Source organism: Tupaia chinensis, unplaced genomic scaffold, assembly GCF_000334495.1.
Source record: "Tupaia chinensis unplaced genomic scaffold, TupChi_1.0 Scaffold138126_1, whole genome shotgun sequence".
NCBI classification, from domain to species: Eukaryota; Metazoa; Chordata; class Mammalia; order Scandentia; family Tupaiidae; genus Tupaia; species Tupaia belangeri.
Window position 1 is genome coordinate 1,800,054 of NW_006198026.1, and position 9,099 is coordinate 1,809,152.

At 36.0% G+C, this 9,099-nt stretch overlaps 1 protein-coding gene across 1 annotated transcript in view; it reads left to right on the forward strand.

The window, feature by feature from the left end:
- LOC102500653 (MAM domain-containing glycosylphosphatidylinositol anchor protein 2) overlaps positions 1-9,099 on the forward strand; it is a 550,208-nt gene that overhangs the window by 448,018 nt on the left and 93,091 nt on the right. The window lies entirely within an intron of this gene.

Consider the following 9,099-nt stretch of genomic DNA (forward strand, 5'->3'; position numbering starts at 1 on the left):
TTGCATATTATATATTAAATATATATCATATTATATATTAATATGATATTATATGATGTGTATATATTAAAAAGAAGCCAGAATCTAAAAAAAGAAATGACAAGCAGATGTAAAATAGATATTAAATATTAAACTGATATAAAAAGATAAAGTAGTTAAAGGTAAAGGCTGTATCTTTTCTAATTTTCCTAATAAACATCTGAATAAACCATGCTTTGTAAATTACAGTCGGAAACCAGCCAACTAATTTTGTAAATAAAGGTTAATTGGAATACACCTTTGCCATTTGTTTATGTTTCATCTCTGGCTGCATAAGTGAGAAGCTGCAAGAGTATGCATATGGCTCAAGCTTAAAATATTTACTACCTGGCCCTTTAAGAAATGATCTGCCAATCCAGCCTTGGTTTTAAGAAAAAATAACATTGTCAGATAGGGTTTATGAAACATTTAGAACTAAAACGTAACAAATACCACAAGTGATAGGACTAACTTGAATTATACTATTGTAAGTTTACTACGACATTTAAAGTGAGAGGTGAATAGGGACCTCAGAGGGGCGTGAAGTATGAGATCTATGCCCAACAGGTTTTGAGACAACTCAAATGCCATAGTCAGCCATGTGACTTCCAGCAATGCCATTCCATTCTACTGACTGCACCACCGCGGTGGCCCTCAGTCACTCTTTTTATAGTAGCTTCAAAACTCAAAAGTGCAATGTAAAAAAAAAAAAAAAAAATTTCAGTGATATTAAAATTTAATAAAGTATAGCAAGAGGTGCACTGAAAAATATTAATTATTGCTGAAGGAAATGAAACAAGACCTAAATTCATGGAGAAAAATTTCATATTCATGGACTGGAAAAATCAATATGGTTTTGATGTTTATGCTCTCCAGACTGATCTATACATTTGATGCAATTCTAGTGAAATTCTTAGCATGTTTTTTGTTTGAAGAAATTGAAACATTCATTCTAGATTTTATCTGGAAAACTAAGACTCAACATAGTTAGATCTATACGGGGGCGGAGGGAAGTCAAAGTAATAGTACTACCTTACTTCAAGTCTTACTATAAGGCTAGAACCATCTAAATGGTGTTTATATTCTTATAGACACATTGATCAATGGAAAGAAATGTAAAAACATACCTCTCTAGTCAAATATGTAACTCTACTTTTGATTCATTGAGATTTTAAAGTCACCAGCACAATCCATTGGAAAAATGAAAATCTTTGAATAAATTTTGGTAGAACAAGTGGATTTCCATATTCAATAAATAAACCTAAGTCAACATTTAACACTACCTACAAGATTAATTTTAAATTGTTTGTAGTTCTAAACATACAACTGTTACTATAAAATTCTAGCAGAAACGTAAAAGAAAAATCTATGCAAATTTAGAATAGGCAAGGATTTCTTCGTTTTTGTTGGTTTTGTTTTTGTTTTTGCTTTAGAGTGCATGCACTCTCCTGAGAGAGACAGAGATAGAAAATGAGAAACCATTCCCCCACTCCTCAGCAAGGATGGTTATGCCAAAATCCCTTCTTCTTCACACTTCCTTGGGATTTTGAGCATGCACGCACATGTGCCAGTGTGAAATTCAAGCTGCCGGATCCATGACACAAACCTTGGAGGAAGCCCTGTGTGATCCAGCTGCCTTAACCTTCACACCGGCACATGGCCTAGCCAAGATTTCTCATAAAGTAAACAAACAAAAGCACCACTCAGAAAAAATATTATATTTGATTAAAGATAAAATTTTCTGATCATTCAATGACATTACCTTTAAGAAATGAAAAGAAAAATCATGTAGAATGGGAGAAAATATTTTAAATGCAGGCATCTAATAAAGAATTCATTATCTAGAATACATGGATAATTTTTATATGTAAATTATACCTTAATAAAGTACTATTGTAGTAGGTTAGGTAAGCATTACTCACAAAATCACTTTGGAGAGATTATCCTGATGAATTTAGTCTCTTTTAAGATAGTCATCAAAATGACAGTTACTAGAAGCTTCAGAATCTAACTGCAGTCAGACACCTGCTTTGCAGGCAGACCCAGGCCAGTGCTTCTTAGCAACGTGATAAGAACAGTTATTTGTGCTCTAATCTTTCTTCGTCTAGGAGTCATATTCACAGATCTTTTAGTTATTCTTAGAGAGTCACAGTGATGCAGTTTCAATAACTACTTTCCTTTATTCACATCTCAATCCACTTTGTTAACTCAAGTTATAATGTTTTGGAGAAAATAAATGTTCCCCGAAGATAAACAGCATACCTTCTGGGCTTCTCTCCAGCCCACTTGAACACCTCTTACTCCCTGCCTAAATGATATTCGGCACATTCATATTCGGCGATGGACCACCCTCCTGTGCAGCCATGGTCCTTGCCAAGCAGTTAATGTGATCTCTAAGAGCACAATTGAACATTCAGTTCTCTCAGCCTGGGAGCCGCTGGGTCAGTTCATCCATCTGTTCCCCCTCCACGCACACACCCCAACCAATGGTCCTTTAAATGAACACAAGGCTTTTAGATGTTTTGGAACTATTAAGTTGTAAGGGAATGTATAGCTCTAGGGAAGACTGAATGCATTTATTTCTAGCATATTGTATATTCATTATTTCCAAGTTAAATGTTTAATGAAACACTTGTGGTTCTCACTCTACAGATTTAGCCAGTCAATCCCTTGCTTTATAAATTCCTGAGCTAATAGTTCTTTCAGATAATGATCTAATAAGGCAAATGTGGTGGAATCCCAGGGATACATTATAGTTTAAGTTTCTGTTCTCACAGAGGGCAAAGGAGATAAGCACGGATCCTTTTTCTATTAGTGGAAATAGCATCTTCTCAGGAAATCCAGCTTATACAGCATCTGTGTGTAGATTAAGGAGGGAAGCTTCTTTAAGTAGATGGCAGCTTCTCTATCCCGGCACAGGTGATCACAAGAGTAATAGTCTGGATTTTATTCTCACTCATGCTTTCAGCCAGGCACACATTTGATGGTGCCAGCCATACCCACAGGCATTGGGTGTTAAAGTAAAAAGAGCTTTGGGTAGCCAAGGTTCACAATGAGGCTTTGTGACATGATAGCTGCTTGCTATAGGGTAAGTGACTTAACATCTCTCTAATCTTCACTGTCATGTTTTGTAAAGACAAAATAATAATAATACCATCTTGAAGGAGATTGTGAATATTGTAAAACATAGTGGGGCCAGCTGGTAGAGTGGGGAGTAAGATGGCTGGATCCCACATGGCCAGCCCGGCATTTGGAATCCCAGTCTCAGGGGCTTGAGAAACTCACAGGGCATGTTTGCATGGCGTCCAAAATTGCGAAAGGAGGGAGAAACAGAGGAGAGGGGATTGCAGCATGAATGTCCCGTATCAGGGCTGCTTTCCTCCCTCTCCCTCTCTCATTTTCCTTCTCTCTCTCCAGCAAGTGCATGTGTGCTCTAGCCAAAAAAAAGAAAAAGAATTTAAAAAAAAGAAAAAGAAAAGAAAAACTCACAATGTATGCAAGTTGGTTAGCATAGAACTAAACAGAGAGCAATGAGTGCCTTAAAATGGCTTATTCTTATTTAGGGGTGGGGAGATGATTCTTCTTTAAGTCTAGAAAGAACTGTTTTCTTCCAGGATTCCTCATAATACCTAAGAAGCTGCAATTAGAATATTTTTCTGTGTAAGAATCTTACGGGAAACTATCCACCTATTTTTTTTTTTTTTAGAGAGAGATTTTTTTCTATAGGGCTTATGTGCTCGCTGGAGAGTCAGAGAGACAGAAAGCAAGAAATCACTCCCCAGACAGAATGGCCACACCACAATCCCTTCTTCTTCGATCTCCTCTCGGGATCTTGAGCATGTATGTACATGCGCCCAGCATGAGGTTTTAAGCCACCAGGTCCAGCTCTGGAACTGTGGTCAATTACATGGGAGTCCAGCAATTAAACATTACACCATCTGCTGGTCCCTATCAATGATATATTAAGGGAAGAGAAAAATGCTTCAGTATCTGATGTTACAAGGATGAACAAAAAGAAATGGAATCTCCTATACTATATTGTCTGTGAGATGTTTCCCTTGTTCAATTATACTCTATTTCAAATTTTATATATAGATGTTTTTTCCACACACTGTTTCAGTTGCAAATCAAAGTCACCTAAAATTCTCCACACTATACCAATATACATAACCTCCACTCCCAACAGTCAATATAATTTCTTTAATAACTGGAGGGAAAATATAAGTTGCTAGTGGAAGAAAAGAGGCCCCACGCATGATAAAGGTAGCCATAGGGGAAATGTGTGTGCTCTGGGTGTCCCTCTCACTCTGGTTTGTTCACATAGTAGGGACTAACATCAGAAATTGATGGACTATTCAAAAACCAAGTTGTAGACCCAAACAGGAAATCAAGAAACAATGTCACAGTTACGTTATGACTTTTATAAGATTCAGCCCTTTTGCCTTTGTGGATCACCTCCTTCATTACTATTGAGTCATCGGGAAAGTAATGACACACTTTTGCCTAGAAAAACATTTTTAAAAAAATCTTGGCTTTATTGATGACTTAATTACTTAAAATGTAAAATTTAAAAATGTATGACTACATATGGACGAAAGGATATATAATCCCAATTCTTATTAATTTAGTCTTACTATATTCTTTTTTTTTTTTTTAAATAAAGTTTTCTTGGGCTCTAGGTTCTCATGGGCCTTACACATGTGACCCCTGTGCCTAAAGGGTAGCTCAGCTGCGATGAGTGGAAAGGACAGTTCACGCCTTCTCCGGACTCTCCCTGTCATCTCAGATGCTTCTGCCGACCCCCTGCTCCCTTGCACACTCAGATAGAAGCTTGATAATGAGGGACATGGGCTGGGGGTCCTGGAGGGAGGGACGATTGGCAGTGATTACCCTTTCCTCGGTGACTTTGCGGATTACATGTGAGAAATTCTTCAGGGATTACCAGGGACACATTCTGAGGTTTATGAAAATGTAAATCCTATTAAATAAGCACAGTTTTTGGATATTTACTCTTGTGAATCTTACGTACTTAAGGGAAGGCTGTGCAGATTGTATTTCTATTTGCTTTCTGGACCACATAAGGATTAGTAATTGAGGGGCCTCAGGGTTGGCAAAGCAGTGGAGAACGATGCTCTGTTAGGCTGACCACACGACGGGCTCTGAGGGCATGTCCGGAGACCTTCCTGAGCACACAGGGCATGCGTGCCCGTGGTCTGCGGATGGCTGGAGATGGCAGTGTATCACGACTTCCAGACCCTTTTAAGTGTGCTGTTTCTCTCTCTCTTTCTCCATCCCCCTAGCTCATGGTAAAAATAAATAAAAAGAATTAGTGACCGAGTTTCTAAATGTATTTTTTGTATATCATAAAGGAAATATAGGAATCAGAGCCTCTCAGTTTGAATGCCACCTTTCTTGTAGGTTTGGTTGAATTGTGTAACCTCTCTTCCTTTAGACGAAATATCCATTTGGATCTTTTCAAGGGATGATCTACAGCCCAGATTAGGACAGTAGTGTTTCAGTTCAGTAATTATCATGCTGTGGGTAATGTTTAAGATTTGCGATTTAAGCCTAGTAATGTCCTTTTGCATATTTGCCTTTATCTACCTCTGTGAAGACTAAAATAAGTTAATATTTGTGCAAGTTCTTTGTGAACTCTAAATTCCTATTTAAATTTGAGATACTAATTTTATATCTCAAGGTTTTTCTTACTCCAGGAGATTATATTTATAGTAGTACATTATAAAAGAATGCCTTTTTTTGGTAGAGGATTTTGCTTTAGGGCACATACACTCACCTGAGAGAGACAGAGACAGTGAGACAGGACGTGATTAATCATGCTCCCTGAGGGGATGACCAGACAGCAATTCCTTCTCCTCCATTCTCCCCCAGGGATCTTCCCCCGCACATGCATCCCACATTAATTTCTAACAGCCGGATCGGGACATGAACCATGGTCAGCCATGTGGGAATCCAGCTATGTAACCACTACACCATTTGCTGATCCTTATAAAAGAATAACTTAAACAGCAACCTCAGACACACAATTCTGGCATTTGTCTCTGATGCCTGACTAAAGGTGAGCACAGGCAAGTTCCATGATATAGAGAAAGGGGATAATTGTAATCAAGAATAAAATAGCTCCTTTTTTTTCTTCCTCTTTATGCAAATCTCTCCTTACAAATGATCAACTATCTTTATTCCCAGAGGAGCTTTCCAGATTATTATTTTTAACTATGTAGTTTAATATACATAACAACTATTTAAATATTTCCAAGTAAGAGATCAATGGAATTACCTGTTTTATTTCCAAACTCTTCAAACCCTAGGCAATTTTCTATTTATATGCTAAGTGTGAAAGCTAATTGTTTCATCATATCCAAATCATCTTTTTTGAGTTTTTTGGATCAGGTCCTAAACTAAGATTATTTTTTAAAGAAAATGTTTTACATTCCTCATCTTGAGCATAATTTTTTTGCAATTTATACTCAGAATTTTAGAGTAAAAGATTTATTCATTTAAATTGAAATGTTATTATCTAAAAATGCATGTGATTATTTTATATTTCTCAAGAGTACTATATATATTTGATGAATAAGTCAATAAGTACTTTGTATAAGAATTGTTTTGTTTGTTTTTAGAATGATGCCAAAAAGGTGTCATGGGTGACTCAATCATGTTGAAATAGTGCTTCCCTATAGTGTAAAGAAAATAAATGGGAGCTAGCTTTAATTTGTCATTTAGTTAAAACATTGTTTCAATTTCCTGTGCTTTCTAACAATTAAAAACAAATCAACTTGTAGCCATCTTCCTAAAGGGTTTATTTTACTTTCTTGTATTTTTTTAAAATTTTCTTGGTGGCAGAAGGTTTGCAGTGGAAAATTAATATTAATTGAACACTTACTGTTTGTCCAATGCTAAAATAGGTATGAGACTAATCAGATCATTTTAAAAGTATGATTTGTATATTGTGATCTATTTGGGCCTCCAGATATACCTTTCATTTGCAAACAAATTCATTAAGTAACTGTCATTTTTGAGAACCAAATCTCTCTGTCTCTCCAGCGAGTAAATATGCCCTATAGCAAAAATCTCTCTCAAAAAAAAAAAATACCCTCAAAACTCATAGATTCCTTACCAGTAGGAAACAGATCTATTATTACTAATATTGTGCTGATTGCACTATATTTATTAACTATTTATTGTATTTATGAGACTCCGCCCAACTCAAATGACATCATAGACTCTTCTGAGAAGTGTCTTAAATAGGAGAAGAAACCTTACAATTGGAAACATATCATGTTAGCTTCCGATTGGCGTAGATTATATGCGGCCTTTAGTGGTCTGGTCAAACGGACTCTTTCATGGAAAGCTAAAGTAATTAACAGGCCTGCATTAATGCAGGAGGATGGTTTTAAGAGAATATATAAAATCAGATCTTGTGTTCATTCTACATTTCAAATACTGAAGTAAAAATGATTTTAAAAGTAGATCACTTGAATTCATTATAGTTGTTATTTTTAAGTAAATATTTTATACATATTTCTTCTAAATAATCATGTAAAAAGTATCAATATAAAGGTAATTGGATTGCATAATAGGATATTCATGTGAGCTGGAATCATAAAACTAACTATGAAGGGACTAATTCATAAGCTATACGGCTGTGGTTGGTTTGCATTACTGTCCAGTACCTTCTGTGGGTCCAATTTTATTATGTTTAAGTCTCAGAAAGGGCTTAAGCAAGACATAAAAATAATTTCATGGAAAATAATTATGAGAATACTTAAATATTGGTAGAACATTACAATATGTTAATGTTTCCCAAATAAAACATGTTTTCCTGATTAAATATGAAGTATTATGGTATAAATTACTATCAAAAGAAGAAAGGAAGGGTAAACAAAGAAAGAATAGTTATAAGTATAGAAAGATGGAGAAGAACTGTAAAACAGAGGGGAATCGCCTGAAGAAAGTATCCTGGTTTATGAGGTCAAGATGTGTGAGGATGAAACTGGATTAGAGAAACTTCCACTTCTTGGCATGCTAAGTCATTAGAAGGTGGGAGGAAAAATGCAGTGAGACAGAAAAGTTCACTAATCAATTTATTCAACAAATATTAGTTATGAAGACTTTGTTAGTATGAAATGATAAACATGAAATTAAATGTTTTTAGAATAAACTAATGAGTACAGACAATGGATGATCTTAGAATCTGTAAATGAAAGAGAGGAAAGAAAAATTGAGTGGTCAAGTCTTCCTTTTATAAATTAATTTAGTTAGAAGTCCTGTAAAGTGTGTTTTCAGCTTTGTCTGGCATATTTCATTTATAAAAATGCTTTAGACATGTTAATACTGATATAACAGTTCATAAAGTAAATTAATACATTTATTGAAACTCTTGTCCTAAGGACTGGCTTTTTTTTAATCATAAAATGTATTATTTTGAGAGACCAGCAGAGAGCACCGCTGGTCTCCCGCATGGCTGACCACAGTTCCAGTCCCAGACCCAACAGCTTCAAACTCGCTCCAGGTACATGTATGTGCATGCCCAAAATCTTAAGAGGAGAATAGAGGAAAAGGGATAGCAGTGTGGGCATTCCCTCTGGAAAGTGATTTCTCACTTTCTGTTTCTTCCTCTCTCTCTCTCTCTCTGGCAAGCATACATGCACTAAATTTAGTGTAAATTTTTTCCATTAGTCTGGCCTAAAAAGGCAGGACATCTGTGTGTGTGACCCATACATACATACATTTTGTATGTGTGTGTGTGTGTGTGTGTGTGTATATATATATATGTATATATATATACATGTACACATATTTTAATCTATCATATTTAATCTTCCAGTGGTTCTATTTTTCTGACTGATACAGCATCAATTCTTTTTTTTTAAGAATTATTTTATTAGGGCCAGCAGTTAGCGTAATGGCTATGTCACTGAACTTTAGTCAACCATGGTTCGAGTCCTGGACCCAGTGGCTTAAATTCACGCCGGGCATGTATGTGTGCGTGCCCAAGATCCTGAGAGGAGAATGGAGGAGAAGGGATTGTGGCGTGGCCATCCCTCCGGGGGGTGATTTCTT